Source organism: Cuculus canorus, chromosome 4 (assembly GCF_017976375.1).
Source record: "Cuculus canorus isolate bCucCan1 chromosome 4, bCucCan1.pri, whole genome shotgun sequence".
Classification (NCBI taxonomy): Eukaryota; Metazoa; Chordata; class Aves; order Cuculiformes; family Cuculidae; genus Cuculus; species Cuculus canorus.
This window is the reverse complement of record NC_071404.1, coordinates 76,048,237-76,075,620: the sequence shown is the minus strand read 5'-3', so window position 1 is coordinate 76,075,620 and position 27,384 is coordinate 76,048,237. Positions and strand designations below refer to the sequence as shown.

At 39.7% G+C, this 27,384-nt stretch overlaps 1 protein-coding gene across 1 annotated transcript in view; it reads right to left on the bottom strand.

The window, feature by feature from the left end:
- Positions 1–27,030, bottom strand: part of NDST4 (N-deacetylase and N-sulfotransferase 4) — a 152,039-nt gene extending 125,009 nt beyond the window's left edge. Inside the window, exon 1 of the mRNA XM_054065802.1 lies at positions 27,014–27,030. The gene's annotated coding sequence lies outside the window, so the exon portion shown is untranslated. The remainder of the gene's footprint in view (positions 1–27,013) is intronic.
- Between the last annotated feature and the right edge of the window lie 354 nt (positions 27,031–27,384).

Sequence of the window (27,384 nt, the reverse complement as noted above, 5' to 3'; positions counted from 1 at the left end):
GAGTTCTTTCATATCTGAACCAACTATGTTTGTTCATCTTTGGGGGATGATGAGCTGGGCCATGAGCGTTGGTCAAAACAGACTCTTTAAAGCAACAATTACAGAACAGTTACAGCAAATAAACTTGGATTGTGAATGCGAGCATCAGGATTCTGGTTTTCTAGGAACTTCTATACAGTCAAGGAGCAACCCCATCAGGACAGTGCCAAATGTTTGATCAAATAATCTTCCTACTGGATATTGGTTGCTCATGAATAACCCAAAGCCAAGGAATTAAACATTTAATCCACAATACTAAATATCTAACTTCAATTTGAGTTCCTTGGTAAAGCCATGGTGTGTTTTCTCAGTTATGTAATTCACCACTGTACTTGGTACGGTTTACATATGGGTTAAATCAAGGTTGGTTGTTTTGCTGATTTCTATGTGTCACATGCTAAGCCAGAGCCAGGCTTAGCATGGAAAACCAGTTTGCTGCCAATATAACTGCAAAAAAAAGTGCTTGTTGGTAAAGACTCAAAAAACTTCATCTTTGGTGTTCTCCACTAGGAACTAAATAAACTGTAGCTGCCTCAAGTTTCAAGACACTTGTAGTTTCTGCTCCTCAATTTAAAGAGATTTCCAAGTAAATGATTCTCAGGAAATGGACACTCAGCACTTTTGAAAGGTCTCTACACCATCTCACAGAAGGGGTGTCAGATCTTCTGAGACTCAAAATCATCACTTGCACAGACAGTCTCAGTTCTTGCAAAATGAACGTGAACGTGTGGCTGTGCTGCAACGAATGCCCAGTGTCAGTGAGGAGAGCTGGATTTTCCTTACAAGAGTCTCTTCTCTTTGGTTTGGCATTCCTTGAGAAGTTTATTACTGCATTGTTTAGCTACAACAGTATGCTGTGAGGTCTGTTACTCTGCCTAAACCATCGTCTTCTTAAAGGGAATTTACTCATCAATTTTTCTAGGAGCAAATGAGGCTAAAGTAAAACTGTTTCTGTCTAAGAGGAGCTCTAGCTTTAATTCCTGCTAATGACACGGTTCTAGCTCAACCAATTTTGATATTTAAGTTGCACCAGTATTTTAAAGCAGTTTTAGCCACAGAAAACCAGGTGGAAGGGATTCCAGATAGCTCACAGCTCTAGCATTTAGGCAAGCGACTAATCCAAACCTTCATTGCTTTCTCAGGGCATGTTTTAAGACCTTTTACAGCATGCTGTCCTTTGCATGTATGTTTCCTGGTGCTGGGCCCTTCCATAATTATTCTCTTATACACAGGTCTCTAAAAATGGATAAAAATTACACTGGCTGTATCCACAATCTCCCATAATCCACTAAGTATTGACCCTCCGTTCCATCTTGTTATAGCTAATAAATTTGTAGTGGTCACCATGAAATTGCTTCGGGGACTTCAAAAGCATTTCAAATAACAATAACGTTTTTACAGTGCCTGTTACTTTGTTGAATATGAAAAAGGAGCCACTGTTTCTACATTATATATGATCCTTTGCTTTTAGATATTTTTCCCAGCACTTAAATAATTTAACAAAATGATGGTTTCCACCTCTAAATCTCATGTGAAACAAAGACTGAGCTGAAATCCCCTGGATTACACGGGTGTCTGAAATAGGGCATGCTATATTTTTTATTAATCTAAGAAAAGACCTCAACCAAATGGGGTTGTTCTTTATTTTCTGAGAAGGGGACAACGTGTCTGCTCATATTTTTTCATATTTCCATTAACCAAACATTAATAACCATATGATGGAGCAGTCTCATCCCGTGTTTGTAAACCAACGTGTCCGAATACAAATATCTGCTTACATGAATAAAAGTTTCGAGCAAGTGTTCGTCAGGGTAATTGAAAGAGTACTTTTTAAAATCAGAATTACTTAAAAATAGCTGTATTGTTTACAATTGTTAAGATATATTGGCTATCTATAATAGTATTATTTTTTTTCTGCTAGGTGTTTTGATTCTTGGCCTTACAACAGGAAGGTTGTAGTTCATCTTCCGCTTCTGTTCAGCCTCCTCAATGCAACCAGGCTTCTACCCAACCACACTGCGCTGCTGCCAAATGTCACCTAAAATGCCACCTGAAAAGCTGCTCCTGGAGGATTTGTATCTACACTTAGTACTGCGCACATCCGTTCAGCAGGTAAATGTGCATTGCCGGTGGTACTTTAATACCCTGTTATTCTGCAAAGACAGGTACTATAGCACTTTTATGGGTGAAGTTCAGAGGGGTTGCTTCATTTTTTCCCTAATTTCCCTATTTTTTCCCTAAATGCTTACACAGAATTTTCTAAATTCCAGGAAATGTATATAATATCCAATTTTGTGACAACAATAGCGGTGCGATGCTGACATAAAAGGCTATATATATACATCTGCGAATGTGATTTCCAGTCTATTTACCTTTATTTACTGGCACAAAGCAAGCTATCTTTTTCTCTCCCCCTTTCCTTTCCTCCCTCATGTTTTGGTTTCTTTTTTATGGGTATTTATTTCCTCTCTGGGGCTTGAACACTCCCTCTGTGTTCACCCAGCCACTATTCTCGCTGTGAATATGTTTTTAATTAGTGTTCTAAAATGTGGGTTTATAATTGTGACATAGTAGGCGGAGAGAACTGAGGAAAAAGAGTACTAAAAGGGCATAATTATATTCAAAGGAAACAAAAAGAATGAAACTTCAGACATTCTTGCTTTCCATTAAGTTTTACCATTGATTTCTGCATTAGCTCATTCACAGTGATTCTGAATTTAAAGTTAAATTATGTCATCCGTTATAAGTAGGGAGCTTTAGACCTCACTTCAGCAAAACAGGTCTCCTTAAATGGTTAAAGTTTAACGAGTGCTTAATTTTGCCCTTCAGCTAGCATTTTAACGGCATTTCATGGTTTCACAAGAACAGAATTTACACCTTGCTTTCAATCCTGTCATGGCTTTACCTGGCTCAAATCAAAGAATTTTTACAGTGTCATATCTTATTAAAAAAAAACTAAACCAAACCAAAAAATAATAAAAAACCCAATAATAAATCAGCAAACAAATCATGTGCAGCAATATTTTCCTTTGGAGTTGATTTGGGAGTCTTCATCTAATTGTGGTTAATGATTGTGGCTATATCCAATATATGAGAGAATTTTGCTCAAGTTGAAGAATAAAAGTATCTGCAATGAAATATAAATCTTGAATACAGCAGAATAAAAATCAGTAATGACCTGATGTGAAGTGGGAAATATAAACCTCAGACTGCTGTATTCGTGTACGTGGTATATGTTTGCTTCCTAAAGCTCTAAGAGCAGGGTTTGAGCTTAACTATTACCTACAGAAAAAGATCATATAATTGTATAATGGTATGGGTCCAAAGGGACCCCAAAGCCCATCCAGTGCCACCCCCTGCCATGGGCAGGGACACCTCCCACTGGATCAGGGGCTCCAAGCCCCATCCAACCTGGCCTGGAACCCCTCCAGGGATGGAGCAGCCACAGCTTCTCTGGGCAAAGTGGGCCAGGGCCTCCCCACCCTCACAGGAAAAACTTTCTTCCTAATATCTAACCTAAGCCTCTCCTCTTACAGCTTAAAATCTCCCCTTTTTTTCAGATGAAATGTGACCCTACAGTGTTCTTTATTAAAGGATGCAAAACCACAGAAAGAACTATGGCAAAAATCTGGAGCTCACAAAACTCAAATGCAAAATATTGAATATACTCTTAAGACTCCAAGTAATATTATTTTCTACTCCCTTGTGGAATGATCGAGTAACTTCCCCATTGCTTAATGGTTCTGCATCACATTATTTTTGTAAAGGTGCACTTTACTGAAGCTACTGATCTCAGTGCCAAATGAACATGTTATGCAGGAGTTAATTTGAATCTGACATAATTATTCCTGATGCTGGTAGGCGATTGTACTCCAAAGGAAGATATATATACAATCTCTCTCTCTCTTTCAGCAGAAACCAACACAATTTGCCAGAAGAAAAAAAAAAAGTACCCTACCCAAAATGTTATTAGAATTAATTTTATGACGTTTATGTCCTAGTCGTAATAATGAAAGATCAGTAAAATAAACCCAGTCAGATCTTCAGAGTAAAATTAGAAACAAGAATCATCCTGAAGCATATTAATAACTTAAAACCAAAAAAATGTTGTGTTTCCAGAAGCCCGGTTACTGACTTCACTCTCATTTGGAAGGGCAAGAATGTGGCAGCCTGATAGATGGAGCCCCTCCTGTAGCTTCCCCCCTGCCAAGAACAAGGCAGTACTGAAAATTTATTGATGAGGGATTTTCTCGCAAGGTTACTGTCTAGATCTCAGTAGGAATGAAACACACATTTTCTGATGCAGATCTACATTTTTTGAATACTTTTCTCCACAGACCACGGGGCTATGGACCAACTGTGGTTGGTTTCCCTTTGTAGAGCCAGCTGTATCCAGGAATGTTAACAGAGCTTTGAGAGGCAGAGATCAAGCAGAATCGGTGCCTTTTCAGTGAGGCTCTTTACCCATAAAGCCAGTTTATTTTTCCCTAGAATGAGGCCATAAACCCGAACAGACAATGTATGGACATCAGAAAATTTAGCCCTCACTGGAATTCCAATCCCAATCTCTTCAGTCAATACATAGGAAGATCACAGAATCATAGAATGGTTTGGTTGGAAGGGACCTTAAAAATCATAAGGTACCAACCCCCCCGATATGTGCACAGACACCTCCCTCTGGATCAGGTTTATCCAAGCCCCATCCAACCTGGCCTTGAACGCCTCCAGGGATGGGGCAGCCACAACTTCTCTGGGCAGCCTGGGCCAGGGCCTCCCCACCCTCACAGGAAAAAATTCTTCCTCATACCATACCTAATTTAATCTCCCCTCTTTCAGCTTAAAACTGTTCCCCCTCACCCTATCCCTGCATTCCCTGATCAAGACTTCAGTTAATTTTTAATTTGATACTTGGAACAGAAATATTCTGAGCATTTCTCTAAGTAAACCCTACAGGAATCCAGGTGGTAGCTGGATTGCAATTTGGATGTGATGAAAGATATAAATATAGATGTCCAGAGTAGGCTGGAATGTGATTTCTCCCATAAAGAAACATATTTGCTGTGGGTGCTGACAGAAACACTAATACAATTGGTGCTGCCAACTTACCACCCAACAAAAGCAGAAAAAACACAGGCAACAAGCCTGCTGCTTTGACTCATTTGGAAGAATGAGTCTTATTATTACCCAGATACTAAGGCTAACAGGAAAAAAATAACAAATGTGTTGTATTTTGATTTTATCTGTCTGACTCTAAAGCTGTTGTTTAAACAATACAACCTTCCACACAGTATGTTTGAGAAAGGAACGTTCGGTTATTTATTCTCTGGCACAGAAGCGTGCACGATGTAGGTAGTTTCCCTATGTCTAGCTGCAAGCCTTGAGTTACATTTATTTTAGAAGCACAGATGAGCCCTAGCTTAAAAATCATAAACAAGGCATAATAATAGAGTTATGCTGAGCTGGAAAGAATTATTATCTAGCATTTTTCATCAAGATTAGTCAATAGTATGTTCTCATCTAGCAGGTTTGGTAATTCACAGATCTACAGCATTTAAGGTTGTTGACTCAACCCTTGTCTTGTTTGTTGGTTCTAATGCTTTACGTGCCCTCAGAGTTAAAAGTTCTGCCAAGTTTACATGGAAATGACTTGCTGTAGTGTTTAATTAGAAAACTTAATCTAATTTGCAAATGTAACCCAGGGACTTTTTTATCAGGATGGAGAAATAACGTCAAGTAGGTTCATTTAGAGGCTAAAAGCTGGTCTAGTTTACCTGTAGAAATAGCTTGGTTTTCCTAGAAGAGTTCAAAGCAGTTGAAATACCTTCTAAATTGTACCAAATTGCTGCTTTGATTCCTGTACCAATCAGTGCTGTAACCTTATCACCTAGATTACTGCCACACCTGCCTGACTCTAAAGAGCTGGATTTTGCTTGACTCGGGGCATATATTTTGGCTTGACATTCAACACTATAGAATTTCAGTTTAAAAATATTTATTTTGGGGGGATTTAGCTATTTGGTTTTTCTATTTATTTGTCTGAATCATGCCTAATTTGTGTAATTAACTTTCAGGAAAATGCATGTTTAAGTCAACTAATTTTGCTTACCCTTAAATTATCGGTAAGCTTTATAAAACCTCAGACTACAAACTGTTTATTCACTGCTCAGCTGGATGTCCCTTGAAATGGCATTAACACATCAGGATGCTTGTCCACTTACTTAATTGATTGTCCAAAACTTCAAGTGTTTCCAAGGCGTTAGTACAGTTTTCTCCTAGCTATTTCTGTATCAGGACCAGGAGCGCATCTCTCTGTGCTGGGAGATCGGCTGCAGGGCTTGGGGCCAACTCAGCGCTCCGGGTGGCTGTTCCCACGTGTGGGTTTGCAGGGAGAGGCTCCTCAACAGTGGCATTGCTGATGGGGTGAGAGAAGGCTGCCGTGCTAACAGAGGTTAGCGTCTGTAGCCTTGATAACCAGCCACCTCCATGCCGTTGCCATAAAGAAGTCCTTCACTGGCCAATACGGACAATTTAAACACAAAACTTTGGTCCTTTTAACTTTTGAACTTTGTTCAAGAAGAGATGGAGCAATACAACACAATTCTCCAGTGATTTTCTTTTCAGTCATAGAAATTAATCACAACCGCAAAAATTAGATCAGGGCATTGACTTCCGAAGTTGAAGGCAGCCACAACTGAGAAATAGCATATCAAATTCTGTAGTTCACAGATTCTTTTTGAGAATGAATTTAAAGACAAAAGAGAACAAAGGCAAAGGAAGTTCTACTGTAAATATGTGGACTGTAACTTCTCAGAAGGATTCAGAACTCATCTTCCTAGTTATGTGCATGCTGATAGTGTTGTGTGGTTATAACGCAAGTTAGATCTGATTTAAAGTGACTAAATTAGCATTCTTTAGAGAAAGTCAGTGTACCCGTCCCTATAGCGCTCCTTCTTATAATTTCACACTTCAGTTGTTGACCAGGAAAACAGATCTTGTTGCAAAACCCCAAACATTTGTATGTCCTGAAAGATACTAACCCAACTCCATCTGCCCCAAAATCATTAACTAATTACAAATAGCCTGCAACAAATTTTAAGTAAATCTGAACTTTCCTAACTTTTAAAAGGCACATTTAATGTTTGATTGCAGGAACACGGAGAAACTAGAATGCAGTTTTACATTGTGTTAGGTGTTGACTGGGTGAACACTCTTGCTCAGTGGCAAGTGGGAAGCTATGTATATCCTTTTGGAGAACATGTTTACTTGTAAATCAGAACAAAGGATAGTTTGATCCAAGAATTCTAATATGAAAGCAAAATCATGAAATAAATATGGCCTTCTCCTGGCCATAATTCTGAAGAAAGGCAAGTACTATCAGATCCCTGGTCAAGAAGAGCAGTTGTGTTTCTCAAGTTCTTCCTCTGTGAACAAAGGCCAGAAGCAATCAGTTCCTAAGAATAGGAAGCAAAATGTATAAACCTGGTGATTTTTTTGCTCTTTAAGCTCCTTGTGATTACTCTTTATATCGTGTTATTCAGCAAAAACTAAATAGAAGTCCAGGTGATGACTCTGTACGGAATATAGATTAATGATCTAAAGCTCATGTGGATAATTATATTTTGGTAGGAAACAACCGTTATCTGATGTTCTAGAGAATAGAAATCATTGTCCATACATTTTCAATACTGAGGATTATGTATATCAGGATTCTTGGGAGAAGATAGTAAAGATGAGGTTTCTCAGATTCCTCCGAATTTTGAAGCATTCTTTGTTTGCTAAAAATATGTTACGCCTGCTCTCAGTCAGATAGGACAAGGGGAGAACAGATCTATGTGTTTTAATAATCAATAGATCCAAACCTGACCTATGTGCAAATTGTAGCTATTGCATTGGGAATTTCTGTTTGTGCTTTGATGACTTAAGGCTTTTTAACACATCTTGCATATTCCTATCAGAAAAAAATCTTTGGGTTCCTTGATTTTCTGCACTGTTATTTATTTTCAGGAACACCTCATGTAGTTAACGCCCCTTCATGATTAGAAGTGAGAAGTGTGGACACAGGACAAGTTTGAACGAAGTACAGTGTTTTTTATCTTTGGCATCAAATTAGGGGGGGGTGTTTGCTGGATAAATTTATGAGGTCATGCAATGCTCAAAATAAACTCTCTCCACAGGACTAAATATAACTTTTAATTGTTGTGTAGCTGATATAATACCCTAATCAACAGAATCTCTTAGGTTTATAGAAACATTATTATAAATACACAGCTTTAACCTTCATTGATTTCAAGGACTGTGTCATTATACCTTTTTCCAGAGTGAGGTGGTTTCTAATTATGGAGCATTCTGGTACTTTATTTCATGTGGTAAGCCTGAAACTAATAGATAAATGGTCTCACTTCATTTTGAGGACAAAATCATTCATACGAAATAGAGAAGTTGGAGAAAAGACATTTGAAAGAACAATCTGCAGGCAGTACCTAGAAAGATATATTTCACATAGCAAAATATCATTTAAACAATTTTTCCCTATAGTTTACTATTGGGCCACCAAAAAGTGTCTTCTGTGTGATTTTTTTTTAGCACTGTGCTAACAGGGTTTGTGTAACTCAAAGGTATTATTCCCACCCACTCTTGCCATGACCAAGACAGCCAAGTGTCACGTACTTAGCTCATGGAGTAATTGTTACTCCCAAGTTCAGGTTTTCACCAGTGAAAAATAAAGCCAAATTAACCATAATCAAAGCTTTTGTTGGTGATTAAAACACTTTCCCCTTTTCTTTATCCTCTGCCCGTGAGCAGCTGTGTTTAAAACAGCTCGTCAACCTCAACTTAAAGAGTCTCGGGGACTGGTTATATCGGTGCTTTTCACTGTAACCGTTCAGCAACAGGACTAAATGGCAAATTGGGGATGCTAAATAGAAAGTTAATTCCTGTTCTGACTTGATATCTCTGCAGATGTCAGCCCTTAAAACTGTGCTCTTTAATGATCAAGTGCCTTGTAATCAAGTGAGTGTCATTGATCTCAGCCCTACCTCAACACCTACTGTGTGACATCGTGGAATGCAGAATCTATATCACCATGGCTCAGCGGGTGTCAAAAGGACAGGCACAAGTAAGGAAAGATAAACCAAATAATTTTGGCCTATGCGTTATGCACTCTGTTGTACATGAAGTTAACAAAAACATAATACAGTCTTACAGACAAATCCCATGAAAGTGCATTGAGCTGAATAATTTCTTTGCCAAGGAGAAATATCTCTGGATTTGAAAGTTAGGTTTTGTCTATGCATTCACCTGATGTCTTTTTTAACTGTGTCTTTATGAAGATGGTTTGATGGTATATTGCATGGGAATTCTGTATGTACCTTGCAATTAGTGACGAATTGGCAAGGAGCCTCTTCTAGTGTGTACAAAAGAGTCTCTATCTCAAGAAACAGCAGTTTAGTGTTGAGGAACTCCTGGAAGGTGTAAGAACATTTTACCAGCTGAGAAAAATATCCCAGCTGGACCAATTCCATAGGTGTGGCAGGTGTACATAACCTTAAACTGTCTGGGTGAACTGAAAAGACTTTGAATTCCTTTAGTAGGGACAAAAATGTACCCTTTCTGAAAGGAAAAATCCTTTGATGAAAATATTTTTATCTTTTCCCTCCTGTTGTGTCATCATAGGAAGAGAGAATAAAACCCGGAGGCACAGTTCTTAAATACTACAAAGAGCTCTGGTTTTGTTCCTTCCCAGCTATCAGATAATTCCTGGGTTTTCTATTAGTGGTGTAGGGCACAGACTTGGTGATCAAGATCAGATGTTTCTCTTCAGAGAGAGAGGGGCTTTTTGTTTCCTGACAGCTAGGAGAGCTACCGCTGTAGCTTGAGGGGCTGAAAGACAGACAGATTCATCCCTGTGTCTATCCCATGATATTTGAGGTATTTTTTTATGGTCCTGCAGTTCATTACAGAAAATAACTCACTGTGGAACTCAAAGTGTTGTGAGTCCCAAATGCTCAAAAATAAATTGTCTAGCAAATTATGGAATGCTAACAGTGTGCTGATAATAGTCTCCCACTGATACCTAACCTGTGCCAACAAAGAACAGGCATGCAAGCAATTGATAGTTCTGTGAGCTGTTCCTTCAGCTCGGATGTTGATGGCTGAATGTTTTTTGTTGCTGAAAGTCAAACAAGTGATTCCTGCTGAGCCTGATACAGGTATGTATAGAGCCAGCGGCTGCTCACAGTACAAGACTCAGACACGTTCTTACAAGCTGTACTCTTTGAATGGATGATGCAATTAATGTTACAGAAATGCGGACCCCTCACAGCAGCAGGCAACACCCTTTCCTACATCGGGGCCGTGCTCAGTCCAGAAGAATAGGGTGTATATGTGCATCAGCAGAATCTTGAGCGTGACTCGGATTTGCTATTAATCATCCATCTTAGCACTGAATCTTAAGAAGGACTTAGAATCTACAGTGCCTGGTGTTTGTGGGCCCTTACATTAGCATTCAGAGCCTATGCAGGTTGTCTAGGCTTTCTAGACAGCGCAAGGTTACAGCAAAGATGTACCCGTGCTGTGTGTCTCGGAGAGGTGTGAGCATGAGCCAAGTGCTGCAGTAAGGTGGCATTTGGCTGACTGTCCATAGGAATCCAACACAGCCAATGTACTAAAGAAGTCATCTTCTGAAATAAGACTGGCCAGTCCACAGTTATTAAGAGCTATCCAGAGTACAGGAGATGTGAATTTTGTCGTGTTGAAGCTACTCTTTAAGAAAGTGCCCCCTTCCATTGATGAACTCAGCCTCATCTCCAGAGCGCTGAGATGTTTTCACTCATTTCTTTTCTAAGCAGAGCTGCCAAAGGAAGACAATGAGTTGGGGGACGATCCCCCTCCTTTTAAGCAAATCACTCGGGCATGGAAAACATAGAATCATTTTTCATTTTCTGCTTTAGGTTTTGAGAATATTCTTTGTTCCCCACACTTTAAACACAAGGGGCTAGAGTCATAGAATCATAGAATCGTTTGAGTTGAAAAGGACCATAAAGATCATCCAGTTCCAATCCCCTGCCATGGGCAGGTTGCTCCAAGCCCCATCCAGCCTGGCCTTGAACACCACCGGGGATGGGGCAGCCACGACCTCTCTGGGCCACCTGTGCCAGTATCTCACCACCCTGACAGGAAAACATCTCTTCCTAATATCTAACCTAAATCTCCCCTCTCACAGCTTAAAACCATTCCCCCTCATCCTATCCCTGCGCTCCCTGCTCAAAAGCCGCTCCACAGATTTCCTGTAGCCCCTTTAAGTTCTGGAAGGCTGCTCTGAGGTCTCCTTGGGGCCTTCCCTTCTCCAGGCTGAGCAGCCCCAATTCTCTCAGCCTGTCCTCGTGCGGGAGATGCTCCAGCCCTTGGATCACCTTCATGGTCCTCCTCTGGACCAGCTCTAACAGATTCAAGTCCTTTCTGTGCTGAGGGCTCTAGATTTGAATGTGGTAACTCCAGAACTGAATGCAGTAAACATTGAAAAAATTACCAAACACCACCTCCCAAAGTTTTACTTCAAAATTATTATCCAAATAAATGGGCTAGAGGGACACTACCGGCAAAGGAGTGTTCAGTGATTCTTGCAGAATTATTGATGTATCGCACAGTAGTTGGATGAGAGCTCTTCATATTGACTTTGTGTTGTAATGAGGAACCATAGATCCAGTAGCACACCCGTCTTTTTAAATAAAAAAATGCATTACTCCGGAAAATATGTTATTCTCTGCCTCTATACGTATGGGAGGCAAGTTCTGTATCTGCATTTCAGATACCTTTGAAACGATTCCTGTGTGTAATATTATTAACGTGCACATGTCAGCACGCACAAGCCCATGCAGACAGATAGTTAAATACTTCAGGATGTTTTGAAATAAGAGGGATGTTATTAATGTATTGCTGGTAATGACTTTGTCTCCTAATGTCATTTGTACAATGCTCATAGTTAAGCACCCCTTTAGTTTTCCATTGTGATTAAACCAGGTGGCTGTTTAACTACAAAATGGCACAGTGATAATGCTCGGCGCTATTTATTATCAGAACATACATATGCATGTTTAGCTGTAAGTGCTGAAGTACCGCATTTAATTCTTGTAATGTGCAGCTCTGAGTTTGATCAGAGCTAAAATCTCGAACATGGACTCTGATTTTGATTAGTGGCACTTACGGGCTGAAGCGGAGCCATTTCGTATTACACAATCTACATTTTAACTCCATTTGGCATAGAGGTAAAATCTTTTTTCCTTGCATAAAAAACTATAAATCTGATAAGAATTGATTACATTTGTTGGTTTAATGAAGTAAGATAGTGGATTTCTGACTAATGCATTGGAAAGTATTTATATAATAGAGAGTTCTGCCATCATAAATCACTTTGTGGTGAATACAACAAATTTTTATTGGAGGTCACCAGAGTTAGCAGCAAAATCAATTCAAATCAAATCACACTGCTGCCGTATACATCAGAAGACTGCAAAGGAATTAATACACTTACATATTTGCTCACCATGCATGCCTAAATTAAATATTAACAGTTTGCATGAAGATGAAGATGTCTTGCATACACTTTTATGCCAGGCAGTCCAGGTGCCTGTTCAGTAGACAGTGGTTGGAGTTTACATTTAATAAAGCAAACCTCATCCTGTTGGCTAAAGAATGCACTGACAGTGTTTTTTTCCATTATAGAGACACTATAGAGACAACGATCCAGTTTCAAAATTGTCATAAATTGCTCTCACAATTAAAATGCTTCTTTTGGCAAGAAAAGTTAAGTTCTGAACTTCTAAACATTTTTTCATATTGTCTACATTAATACCCACAGAGCAAAATTGCCGCAGTGGGTGTTGTTGAAGCCACTTCTGCTTCCTCTGTAGCACAAGTTCAATCTGCTATCTCATAATTATGTTTAATGAGCAAATTCTAAAATACAAAAATCTTTTCCCACCTTTGTTTTGACAGAACCTGGCACAAGGAGACATGGCTCGGAGACATAAAATGATAGGTTTTAAACTTCTTTTTCAGTAAAAACAGTAGCAGTTCTCTGAAAGTGAAAACTCCCATGCAGTTATGAGGCAAAACCTAAAAAATCCTGTTCCTTCTGATATCCTTTTTTCCTTTGGGAAAAATAAATGGACATTTACTGTTCAATCCATCCAAGGAAGGGGATTATCATGTGTATTACCTCTCCCTCCTCCTTTATCTTCTTTCAGATAGTAGTAATTAATGCAAATTCTCAAACAAGTGGGTTCCTTGGAAGATTTTACTGCTTCTGGTTTGAAATTATTTGAAGTTTCTTGTACCTGCCTGGACTCAAGTCTCTGGAGGAGATGATCCCATTAGAAAAGCACCATGACATAAGAGGGGAAGACCTGTGGGGCTGATTTATATCCTCCAGGATCCTATGATTAGTTCACATACCAAAGTATTGATGAATGACAGAGGACATAGGACACAGAATGGGAAATCTCTGAGAAAAAGTATCAATAAAAAAAATTAAAAGCATCATCTTTTCTCTAACATGAAATACTTTTGTGTGGTATTCTACTGGAGAATACTTCTAATACTTATGAGCATCTGTTATGCAGAGGGTGCTCCTAAGGTCCCAATGAGTGCAAGAGGGAGTTAGTTTATGCTGTGCATCTTTTTGCCACCACGACAGAGGTTATCAGTTTTAAGGGTGGAAACTCAGTCTTTGTTGTGCTGAGTTCAACAACAGCGTGGCTGCATTCTTTGTATGGATGAGCACCTGAACAAAACGAAAAACCCGACCATTCCCATGCTATTTTTCATAAAACGAAGGTAAAGGGGTACTGTTACAACAGTTCCGTGCTGAAAGCAACCTAATACATGATGCGTTGCTTGACAGAGAAACCTAAGGAAAGAGCTAATCTTAAGAAGCACCTTCATACTAAGCCTTTAAATGTCTTTAGGAATACGCAAGTTGTTTTAGGAATATGCAAGTTGTTTGTGGCTCTGCAGTGCCAGACTTACAGCTTGGCACACTCCTGCTGCCACTGCTACAAATAAGTCAATGGCTTCCAGTATGTATATTGTCAGAAGTTAATTGCTAGTTCACATATCAGTAATATTTTAGACCTTCTAAACTATAAACTTAACAAAAAGGTCTCTGAGCAGGTGTCATCCTGAAGTACTCCGTTCAAAGTATAAAGCTGTAAACTAAGTGACAGGAATAATTATATTGTCAAAGAGATTAACAGTGAGACAGTTGCTGGCCGTAGAACTACAGGATGTGTTTAACAGGTCAGTGATCTAAATTTGAGAGCACAAACTCCAGTTAAATGGACTACATTTAAGTCTTTTCCTGGGTTCTACAGTTGCATAATGTAATTAAACAATAGAGTGGTCACTCAGGGAATTCAATAAGGCAAGAATTCAGTCCACCTTTTTCTTACTCTTATTTATGAGTTAAGCTTCAAGTCGTGTACAAAGGACATTATTAACAAAATCCACTCTTTATTTACACCTATGTAGCTGCATTTGGTCCTAAGCCTGAAATGCCGTTGAAAACAGAACCACTTTTCACTGATCTGTGGCCTCTTGAGTAATACAATAACATGGAAAGAAACAATACAATATTAGATGAAGAAAACATTAAACCTACTCCTGAGCCCTATTGATTTTCATTAATTAAACAAAATCACTTTCATGTGTGCTATATCCTTATATTTCACATCACAGGAGATACATCCCACCATCTGCTATTACCATAAATACTTTGAATCAAAATAGATCAGGATAATTTTCAAATATCTGAGATATCTAGTGATGATGTAAATGAACTCTCCCCTTTAGAAGCAAAAGAATTATTATATATTATGAATTATACTTTAAATATTTTATATACTTTATAAACCTAAATTATATATATTTTCAATGATGTATTATTAATTATATAATGAGGCGCCTAAATAAGGTCAGCACCAACATATGATAAATATGGATTTGTTTCACCTTAAACAACTGCAACGGGTCTACCTTTTCCTCCAGTTATTTTTAACCCTTAAATTCCTACTTTGTTTACAAATTGTGTTGTTCCAAAGACTGAGAGAAAACTGTACTTAGAAATATGTTGTTGAAGATACCGTAACACAGGAATAAGCAAGAGGCCTGCTCGAGCTGACTGATGGAATGTTTTCTTGCATATATGAATACCCAATGCAGTGCAGGCTGAAATCTAACGATTGTACATCACACCGACAAAAAGCTGTTTTTTAATGCTAGAATTAAGTTGACTTATGTGAAACATTCATAATGTGCAGTCTTCTTTTTCATTTTTTTTTGCTGGAAAAGCCATGCCTGATCTCTTCTGCTGTAACACGTTAAATTTAATGTAACTGAACTTGATTCTGCAAAGCGGGTAGGCAGTATTTCCTGTGCTAAATTTACCTCTAACAGAGAGGTTACTCAGACTCAACCAATATAACTCATCATATGATGCATTATTCACAGTAGTGGATTTATTCTTAATCCCATCAACATTATCTCCGAAGAAATGGGATGGTCTTTTTGAGGAAATCTAATCTTAGAGGTGTTCAAAAAACTATAGGAGTAATTGCTGTGAAATGCATCGATTGAAAGTTTGGTGAATCTTTCCTTCAAGACCGGGTCTAATTTTTCTTGCTTTCACTTAACGCAGTTGTCTCAGGTTTATTTTGGTCTGTTTAATCCTGTTTAGTCTTTCTGTTCTCAATTTTCAAGAGGGAACTTTTGGAAACAGGTAATGATTTTGCTTTTCCTCAATGTGCAAAGCCCTGCAAAACACAGAGTACAAAACCTGCCAAGTTTTGCAGAGTGCAGAAAACTATTAAATCCCACAATCTTTCTCTGTTAAAGCTATGAGACTTTTTGCTGTGTGGAGACTTTTCGGTTTTCTCTTGGAGTGGCTTATCAATCGTTTTGCAATCAGTCACCACTCACCACTCTTTAGTTAGAGGTGATTGTTATGTCCACGCTATATGGGTAAGGTTACAGGCGGTAAGATTCAAAGTATTGTTTTTAATAATGAGATTATGACATAATGATCTAGGAAATATGATTTTAAATATGTAGTTGGTAATTAAAAAACTGAAATGTTTTGAAAGGTGATCTTGCCTGTGATATAAAATTAAGATCGCAAAGACTCAGAGTGCGCTAGCGTACACTCGACATCAGATAATTCACAGAGACAGAATGCTTGAAAAAATATTGTGTTTGCATAGGGTAAATTCATAAATACCCTAGATAAAAGGATAAAAGGGAAGACACAGAAAAAACAACTATTGTCATCAGTAAAGGGTTTGGTCAAAGTGGATCAGTTCAGTGCCTTTGCACAAGTCTATAATGATGGTTGTGGTATTTGGGATGTAGGTGACTGAGCAAAGCCAGGTACCCAAGTAGGTACCATACTCTGCTGAATTCAAGAGTTGAGGGGTGGAAGGACCAAGAAAGGCAGTGTATAAATGGTTGCTTTTCAGAAGATGGGTATTGGCAAGGAGCTGTGACAAAGTGACAAAGTTTCAGGAGTGATTGAAAACTTGCCTACGAAAAAATACGGTGGCACCTGGAAAATGATGTTTCTAGAATAAGACGATTCAGATATAAATATCAGTGGAAAAGCTGAATGAAAACATAGTGATCTGTCCCAATGGAGGAGGAAGTGTACTTATATATAGTCTTCATAAAGTGAGCAAATCTGAGCTTTTCATAAAGGAACAAGGGAATGATGAAAGTCACTTCAGTCTTCTCAGGACAACAATGAGCGTAAATTCCAGAGCTGCTTTTCAGAATAAGAAACATGTTAAGAGTTGGCTGTAGATCGCGTAGGATAAAAACAGGTACTGGCGAACATGTACAGGTCATCAGGATTTTTATTCAGGTATTGAAGTGAGAGATCAGCGCCTTTCTGACCCTTTAATCTAAAATAAGTCTCTGGGTTTTTACCACATACGAAAACGGCAAGCTGCTTACAAAAACTGTTGAGTTATGTGACTTCACACTACATCCCAGGTGAACTCTTGTAGAAGGACAGAGAGTGGTACGGGGATTATCTCTGGAATGTTTATTCTTTCTTAGCAGCTAAGAAATTCTTATATTTGCATTCTGGTTTGTTCTCCTGAGTCAATTACTCTCTGTGCTGATGGATAGTTAGTGACTGTGTCAGCGTGACACCATGGAGCGTATTCTCAGCATAACAGGAGTTAAACATGTTCACAGCGAGAGTAATATCCCCTTGTGATACAAATATTTAGATGAAAGTCCTCGAATAGAGGATAGCGTAAGAAGCATTTTAAATTGACTATGTCATTGTTGTTAATATTTTATTAGAATGTTCTGCTGGTGTAACTTACGTGCTTTGTAGTAAAGAGGCGCATGCTCTGAGCTGTACAGACAGGCTGGGAGATGATGTGTGTGATATCCGGACAAAGCCTATCAAAGGTGGTGCCTGTTGTGTGCTGAATGAACTCAGCACTGGTAATCCTCACACACCCATCTGTGACCACTGGGGCCATGGCTCCCTGCTAAAGAGTCCTAACGGACAGCTGGGGGTAGTATTTACCAATACAAAAGATATAAAGATCCTGCAGGTTTGCAGAAGACTTTGCACGTTGACTGTTCCAGACCAAGTTGCTTTGGAAATAGAGCCTTAAGTTATTTGAAATACAAAGGGTGCAGCTCTCATCACATGGTGGTTTTGTTCTCCTCTCATTATAGCATGGAGGAGTAGCAGTCTGGACCAGGGATGTTGAGGAGACTGTTATCTGCCCCAGCTGTGGAAACTCGTTACTTGCCCACCCGTGGGAGATTAAGCAATCAGGGGCTCTTACAAAAGGGCTGGCAGGTGGGGGAGAAGCTTTTTTTGGAAGGGCAGTCTGATGTGAGTTGGTCAGAGGAGAGCCAAGGATGAACAGGCCCTTTCATAATGCCGAAGGTATGTGGATTTATTGGCCTGGTACATGAGTTTTGTTAAAGTTCGTGGAAAGAGATGCTGTGGGTTGCGATGGGGTTGCAGCGATTGCTCTCTGCCGTGGGCACTGGTTTGTGCCGGGTGCAGCCCCACAGCGCAGGGGCTTTCACAGCTACTGTGCAGCATCGGCTGTGGGGACAGCAAGCCACGGGCTCCTGGGGATGTCTCCGTTGGTATGGTCCCACCTCTCTGTGGTAAAACCAAAAAATTGCACTCCTCTACTGAGGAATATCATATCTACTTTTTGCCTGTCCTTTCCTTTTAGGTATATGTTTATATTTAATGAAGACCAATATTTATGAGTCATTTACAGGAGGTTCTCCATTCTCTGTAATCTGGCGTACAAATGTCTGCCAGGAGTTTTACAGTGCTTTAAGCCGGTGTAATAAGAATTAAATCAAATGCTATAGCTCCAAACAATGAGGAAAAAAGAAATGAAAATTAGCCTTTGTAAGCACAGACAAAATATGCTTTTGGTATTGGTAGCGAGGAAGACATAATATTTTGTATGATGGCTATGAAAACATTTCTCTTTTCCGAAAAAGATCTGATACTACGATGTTTAAAGTACAAAGTAGCTGTTGCAGGCTGAGTCGCTGAAGTGTGTGCTGTGGGGGAAAGGAATGAATGCAGAAATTTACATCAAGCTTTTAGTTCAAGGAAGTCCTCCTTATGTCAACAAGCCACTGGCTTGGAGCCTTGAAGCGTGTGGGCTCCTGGGTTTTGTAAAGCTATTTCACACCCCATAAAGACTCATTGTAAATACATGTTGGGGGATTTTCGAGTCAGATGTGTAAATCAGTTCAAAAGATGTTGGGGACGACCTTTTAAGATTTCAGCTGGTGAGGCTCACAGCTTTTCATATAGAACAGGTCTCACTGAAAGCAGCTTTGCTTCCCCGTGGTCGCATCGTACCACAAACAAAGCTTTGTGTTCTGTCGCAGATCGATGCGCAGTTGAGATGAGGCCTCGGTTTTGATTCAGCAAAATGAATCTTTATCTAAAGAAAACAGATTTCTCCCTTTTGGATACAATTTGAAAGCCAGAATATAAAGTATGGACTGAACTGAACCAATTAGGGGTGGTGGTAAAATGTCCCAAACCCCTGCCAGGGAAAGGTGCTGGAAGAAACTTCTCTGTCTCTTTTTGACCCCTCCTTTCTCTCTCCTGGTGAGAGGAGATGGCTCAGGTAGACTGCAGCAGGCTGATTTCTCTGGAAAGGAAATAATCTACTGATGGGAACTGACAGCTCTTGGGCTGCATTGCCTAAACAATACCCATAACGGAGAAAGGCACATCGCATGACTTGGAGTGTTTCATATCTTAAATAAGGTTTAACCTTAAGATTTTCCTTATGGAACAGAAAATGACAATTGTTTCCTTTGTGCAGGGAGATATATTTCATTGTCAGCTTGTGAATTTGGCCAGAAACTCGTGCATCAGTCTTTGTCAGTGACTTAATATAAAAAAATAAATGCACACAATGCTATACAGAATGTCTATCGTGAAAGCGCTCTCCTGTGACGTGTGGTCTAAAAGCTATAGTAAATAAAAATTTAATGTCCATTACAGTGTAGAAGACTGACTTTCAATTAAACTACATATAGCACTTAATGAAAAGTTTAAAGGAGAAGAGTTTTCTTCATGACTTTTCTGCGGATGTGTATGGATTACTTCGCAGTCTAATTGGTGGGAGCTGGGAGAAGAGACATTTCTTCCAAAATCTTCTTTTCCAAGCATGCTTGCTGCACGTATTTTATTCTCTCAGTTGCTTCCCCTTCAGGAAGCAAATTCTGCTCAGCGATGGGTTAGTTTACTCTGTCTGCAGCCTCATCTGTTCTAAAATGGTTGTGCTACAAATTCCTTTTACGTTCAAGTTTGGCTGATAAATATCTTTTTAAGATTTTACAAATAACTCGTCAACAAATAATAGGAGTGTTTGCTTTTCTTTAATAAATTAAATATCCGTGATGCCTGTAAAGAGAAGTATGTTACACGCTCTGAAAGGGTGTGGTGTGTTGTCTGATAGCCCTAGGCTGGTGCCAGCACATTTGCTTAAACGATATAATAATAAAGATGTTATTTCTGTAAATATTGTACCGCGAGTGGAAAGAGCGAGACGATCCAATGTGTTTCTAGAAGAGGCAATTCTGAGCTTTGTCGCAAGGCAGAGGGCCAGAAGGTGCGTTTCTTGGTTGCTGCTGTGCATCCTTGTTGGTTCTGGCCCGCTTTAGAGGCTGTAGCTGTGGATCAGCATCTTGGCTTGGATCAGAAACGGGGTGACCAGCAGGTCCAGGGGGGTGATTCTCCCTCTGTACTCGGCACTGGTGAGACCGCACCTCGAGTACTGTGTTCAGTTCTGGACCCCTCACCACAAGAAGGATGTTGAGGCTCTGGAGTGTGTCCAGAGAAGAGCAACGAAGTGGTGAGGAGGCTGGAGAACAAGTCTTATGAGGGGTGGCTGAGAGAGCTGGGGTTGTTTAGCCTGGAGGAGGCTGAGGGGAGACCTTATTACTCTCTACAACTACCTGAAAGGAGGTTGTGGAGAGGAGGGAGCTGGGCTCTTCTCCCAAGTGACAGGGGACAGGACAAGGGGGAATGGCCTGAAGCTCTGCCAGGGGAGGTTCAGGTTGGATATCAGAAAAAAATTCTTCACAGTAAGAGTCATTGGGCACTGGAACAGCTGCCCAGGGAGGGGGTCGAGTCACCTTCCCTGGAGGTGTTTAAGGAACGGGTGGATGAAGTGTTGAGGGACATGGTTTAATGGAGTGTTAGGAATGGTTGGACTCGATGATCCAATGGGTCCTTTCCAACCTTGTGATTCTATGATCAGAGAGGGGTGAGTGAATCAAACAAGGCTTTAAGTACACCAGGCATTTTGTATGAGAATGCAAAGGACTGGGGAGTGCAGATCTGACACTTCCCATCTTTTTAACCTACTTCAAAGCTGACAGAATCCTCAGTCAACTGTCCCATAAGGGAGACCCTTCCAGAAGGGAATCATGACTTCCTCTTTCAGACTGTGTATCTGATACAGAAGAGCTGAGAGGAAAAGACTTAAGGAGTCATTAGTCTGAATAAAGAGATGATGTGCTTGCTCCAGTGTTTGCAATAAGCGATGAAAACCTAGAGATCATTCTAAAACTTTGCTCCTGATGTAATTTGGATTGTAAGGTACAAACTAGATTCCTACAGCTTATTGTGGCTACAGAAAGGCTGGAATGACACGAGTAAAATCCTACGAAACAGTCTAGAACATCTATAGTATAATCTCTGCTTCTTGAACATCATTTATTTTTCTTTTTTTTTTCATATGGAAATGCTTTTGGTGAATGCAGCTGTAGTGAGAATCCTCAGTAGGAGTACATCTGGTTGTCTTTTCCTCAAAGACAGGATAGTGTTAACTCTTGCAGTGCTGGGTCTCAGGTGAGGCATCTCACCAGCCTCTGCGTGCAAGACTTTGTCAAATGAGGATAGGATCCTGATTAATTTTAAGGGAAATCTTAAGGTTAAGATGCAACATAGTTTCCAGTGAGGCTGGCTGCACTACATGATGAACAAAAGCTGCTCTGGGCACGTACGTATAGCCATAGGAAGGGTTCTTAAAGGTAACTGAGCTTATAGTATATGCATGGGATTTTAAAACAGGCAAAGAAGGGGGGAAAGAAACGTTGTGTTCAACTTTTCTGAAAACTTTTCTCTCTCACTGTGTTTTGTCAGATATCTGATGAATGTATGACACAAATGAGAAATCTAGAAGTTTAACTTCTGATTAAGCATTAAATGACAATTGTTTTTTCCCCTATGCCAAAGTCTTAATGAAATTTTTCAGGCATTGTCCACTCAGTTGCTCAGAGAAAGCTTAATGAACATAAATCTTTCTTAGATAATGAATGCAGGAGTGAACTGCAGAAAAGCCTGTTTTTTCTACAAGGCTGGGCTCTGCTTCAGAGAGTTGGTGTGGAAGTATTAAAAAAATCAATGCAGTGAGAGAACTGCTACACAGGCTGAACATACGTCCAACCAAGAAAACTCTGTTGCTGTTTGATTTCTGACCTGGATCTCAACCTCTTAACTTTCAGAGACCCTTAATTTCAGGTATCTTGCTGTACGTTATTCCAAACAGTAAATTAATTCCTGGTTTTGTTCTGTGTTTGGGTAGTTCTCATTAGTTAGATTTTTTTTCTGCTTTTGCTGAATTTCCAGGCTTCAGCATGACCCAGAAAAAAATTCCACAGTAAGCAACAAGCACGTGAAACAAGTAAACAAACTGGAAACAGATTATTCTAATTTTCAAGGTTATTCTTTGTTAATTGTTTAGACTGAACATTCTCCAAAGTTACAAATTAAACCATGAGCTCTCTGCTTAGGGTGGGGAGCAAAGCACTTTCTGCTTTCTTTTACCCGAAGAGATGTTCTGCCTTGTCAAACCTCAATCAAAAGTAGCAAAAGACTTTTTGGTTTCAAAGGGGATCCTATGCTTTTCCTTGAAGTTCCGTTACATTTTAAAATACCATTTCCTCTGAGGCTATATGTCGAGTCACAATATTCCTACTCAAGAATTAACAGTGGTGGTTTTTCTTCTGCTTGGATGCGGTGTGGGAGGCTGAAAGGAGCGGAGTTGTGAGGGCAGGGAAGGGATGAGGGAGAAAGAAGAAGCAGGAGAGAAGAGAAGCAGTGAACTGTGAACATCCATTGCTTTGCAGCATTACTCAGATAGGCTTCCATGTGAATCTTTTTTGGGACTTATCAAGTTAGTTACACTGATGTTGAGCAGTAGAACTGGATTACTCACCTCTTTGAAACACACTCACATCTACCTGCGAAGCATCAGTAATGTGTTACCTGTAACTCTACCTGATGATGCTGATCATACACAATTTTCTTTTTTCTATAAGACCTTCCCTCTTTTCTCTGGGAGAATTGACTGCAAATAATTTTTCTTAACCTCGAGATGTATGTCCAGCGCACGTGAATTTTTAAAAAACTTTAGGAAATTAGTGGAGGTAGAATTAAATCTTCTAATAAAACTGAAAAAATCTGTTTTTCTGAATTTAGGTGGATGCTTGTAGACTTAAAAACTAGTTTAATCTGTACCCAGGTGATCTTTACCACGCACCATCAAACTCCAGCCCCTTGTGCATGTGTATGGAAATCTCATGATAGCTGAATAAAAATAGCTGCATTTCAGTATGGATGAAAAAATGTCTTCTAGGATGAGGAAGAAAAGAAAAGGTGAAGAGAAAAATATAATCTTTCTTGAAAATGACAGGCTGCTCTAGCTGGAACATCCAGCTGAAATACTGGCCTGAGGCACTTGTCGAGCTTGGACTATTACACTCCAGCTGGTTTAGCTTTTGCAAACCTATCAACAGCGAGCACTGAGAAGTGTCGGTCAGTATCAGCCACAGATAGGGGTAAGTGCTCCAGCTAAAACACTTGCGCTTCCATCGTTCTGTACAGTGGTGATAAATGAAACATTTCTCCTAGAGGTAAACAACATCCTACAAGGGGAGGGAGAAGAGGTGGAAATGAGCAGCTCTGAAGGTTGGGGTACTCAAATAAAAGCATTGGGGTTTTTTTTATTGCCTGTTTTGATAGCCTGCCTATACGGTTTGATCCGGTTTTGCTGTTGATGCCCACAGTTGCACATCACATGGCGTTTAGTATCACATTAAGTGAGGAACATAGAATTAACCTCGTCCTTTGCGCAAGACTGAGAAACTGCTGTTGATTCAGTGTATGGTGTTGGTTAATGACATGTATTCAGACTTGGGTGTACATCAGGTTTTTTTCTGTGTAATTTTCAGTCAAACAGAAAAGTTGTTTAGAAAAACAGAAAAGTTCTGTCTTTCTGCAGTAAGTGACACTCTTTAAACGCGTGGCTAAAGACACAGTCATGGGCACCTGGAATACTGCATTCAGTGCTGAAATCCTCAGCATAAGAAGGACATGGATCTGTTAGAACAAGTCCAGAGGAGGTGACAAAGATTATCAGAGGGCTGGGGAACCTATTTTATGAGGACAGGCTGGGAGAGTTGGGGGTGTTCAGCCTGAAGAAGAGAAGGATCCAGGAAGACCTCATAGCAGCCTTCCAGTACTGAAAGGGTCTACAGGAAAGCTGGGGAGGGGCTCGTTATCAGGGAATGCAGGGACAGGACAAAGGGGGAATGGTTTTAAGGCAAAAGAGGGGGGATTGAGATGAGATGAAATGTTTTCTTGTGAGGGTGGTAAGGCAGTGGTCCAGATGGCCCAGAGAAGTCATGCATGCCCCATCGCTGGAGGTGTTCAAGGCCAGGTTGGGTGGAGCATTGAGTGACCTGATCTAACAGAAGGTGTCCCTGCCCAGGGCAGGAGGGATGGAACTGGATGAGCTTTAAGTCCCTTCCAACCCACACTATTCTATGATTATATGAAAATGAGAGAGCAATATGCAAGCAGATAGTCAAAGAGATGGTATATCAAAGGACTGAAGGATTAACAGGAATGAAGGAGAAAGCACTTAATACTTGAAGGAGAAGCATTTTTTTCAGGAACTTGTTTGACTGAGTATGTTTCTTCACCACCGCAGAACTAGCAAGCATCTTTGGGCACACCACTTATTCTTGTGGCAAATATACTTGGAGCACTCTTGGGTATAGTGAAAATGGAATATATAGAGTAGTAAAACTTTTAACACTATCATTTCTGTGGATTTATATAGCATTTAATATTTTATGGACTGACACACTAACAAAGATATTTCTAACAATGCGTAGCATATGTTGTTAGCTCTTGCTGATATGACTGCAAGCATCCAATCCTCCTTAGTCTGTAAAATGGACTCCAGTTTCTTTAAAGGTAAGAGCCTGCCTACTATGTTGTATAGTAGCCTTCAAGTTAAAACCCGCCATGCTTGGTACCTTCCTGCTGTTAACACTGAAGACAGAGACAGACATGTAAATAGATTTGAAAATATCAAATTGTTGGTATTGATAACAAAGGCAGAGAACTAGAGTTAAGGTTTTTAGACTGGATGATGCTTTAACAGCAGTACCCGACAGCACTAGAATTAAGAGGTCACCAAAGAATGAATGAGAAGTTCAAGAGGTTGTGAAGGTAGGACTTAATTCTATACCAGTTTAAAGGATCTCATTTTTTAACTGTAGGGAAGCGTTGTTCATAACAGAACTCAAAAGCAACAGGAAAGCTTTACGTACTGTGCTGCTCAGCCACTTCCTTCCCCTCCACTCTGACATACACACTATCCCTTCTTCTCACATTCTTTTAGTTCTTTCTAACAGTTATCCCTCTGTTATTCCCTTTGGCCTCCTATCAGGGATATTTTTCTTCTCTGCTTATACATTTCCCCTGTATTTCCATGCTTTTGTTTCTATTAATCTCTGCCACTGAGATGATCAGGAAAGCAGAACAAGAATTACTGTAATATGCATCTTCCCCGTATGCTTGAAAATCAGGTGTCCTGCGTGCAGGGGGTGAAAAAGCGGTTAAATGATGTTCCCACAGTAATTCTGTTATGACACATATAGAAGAGACAGAGCATGAGGAAGACTGAAGGAGAGCCAGGGTTCAGGTGGAGAAAAAAGGTTAAGGTGAGCTCCAGGAAAGCATCTTCCCCGACACCTTCAGTCACTGCGTAGCTGTGGAAGCAGCAGTCTCAGTTTTATAGAGGCACTTCTAGGTGTATATATAGGAAAGACATGGAAAAACTATTTTGGAGACAGTCTGGTCTTTCCACATGCAGCTCAGAAAGGGTTCAGCAGCCAAAATGGCACTGGTTGCAATGTACAGTATAATTTGGTTCCAGAGCACCAGCAACCTTGAAGGTTTATGACAAAGCTAAAGGCGCTGGTGTAGTAAGAAGGACATTCAATGTCAATTTTTTTTCCCCCTTTGTTACATTTTAAAGAAAAAAGGGTGAACAGTTTCTTTCTTCAAGTTATACTGGTGGGAAATATTACTTCTTTAAAAAAAATGTTCATCAGGCTTGCTTATGTGGATATCCACGGATATTTTGCTACAGAATAATTTTCCTTCTGAATGAATGCAAGTTATTTAGCCGTTATCAGTAAATAGTGCATCTTAGCAAACTTGATGCTTTTCTTGACATTTTAATCTCATTCTATATCCCAGAAAGCAAATAACATCATGATTTTTTCTCAATGTATTAGTGAGATTTATTTTAAAGCTCAACAACCAAGGCATGTAAACAGGTGTTAAGTCCTTTAGTGAAGGCTCAACTGTTACAGAGCTCTAAAGCAATATTAATTTTTTTGTCAGAATGCTTCTAATCTCATATGAGGATTATATGAGTTTCTACGCCTCACACGGGATTAAATTTTTAACTCTTAAAGTTTTTCTGAAGTGATTAACAGTGTTTGTAGTCAGAGTCCGTATGCAACTGGCTCATTGGTTTAAGACCATCTCCCTAACAACTGGAGGATATGTCTTTAACTGAAGATTTTGGAATGTACCAATTGCAGTTGTGGACTGCTTGAGATATTCAGTATTTTCATGCCTTGAGAGACTAACTTAGATCTGTTGTCTTCATTCCAGTGTCTCTGTTCTACAAGATTGCTATGCATGACTTTAAATAGAAAAAAGAGAGGAAATTTAACAGCTGTTGAAGTTAGTCAAACGATGGAAAAGTAGCATTATGTTGTTAAATATTTTTAAGATATCGTACTTTGGAAAGACTGACACATTTTTGCTGCCCTGTGTAACAACAGTAGGCATCTATCTGCTGCTGCTTCGGAGATTCAGACCCTCTGCAGTCTCTTTCCTAGCTGTATTTCATTATCTTTTATAAACCTCTTGCCTTCAATAACAGCAAATGAAACTCCGGCACAATGTCTCCCTCTAGGCTCCAGACAACTCCAGCTTCCAATAATTCAGTGTTGGAGTTGAATAAAAGACAAATTATTCTGTCGTGTGTCAGTACCTACAATACATCAAGCAGTAATACAGGGTACTTACTGTGAAAGAAGCGGGGATATTTTCAATTACTGCCAGCTACTTAATTATCTGCGGCGCAGGGGTGTGTGAAGGCGCACAGCTCATCGTGTTGTACAAAGCATCGTTTCCTGTTTGGCTCCAAACCCTGGGTTTCCTGTGCTTGGGACCAGAAACAAAACTTGAGGTTTCAGTGGTTTTTTGTTAGTTGAAGAAAGTACAGCGTGTGATAAACTCGGGTCTGTAAAAAAAGGTTATACTAAGGGGTAAAAAAGAAAGTATACCTTCTGGATAACATCTGTTTGTGTGCTGTGGAGCTGAAGTTGAGTGGAGCTCTGTAACCACAAGCACTATAAAACTTTTGCTTTCTTATGAACAGGCTTTATTTGATCTTT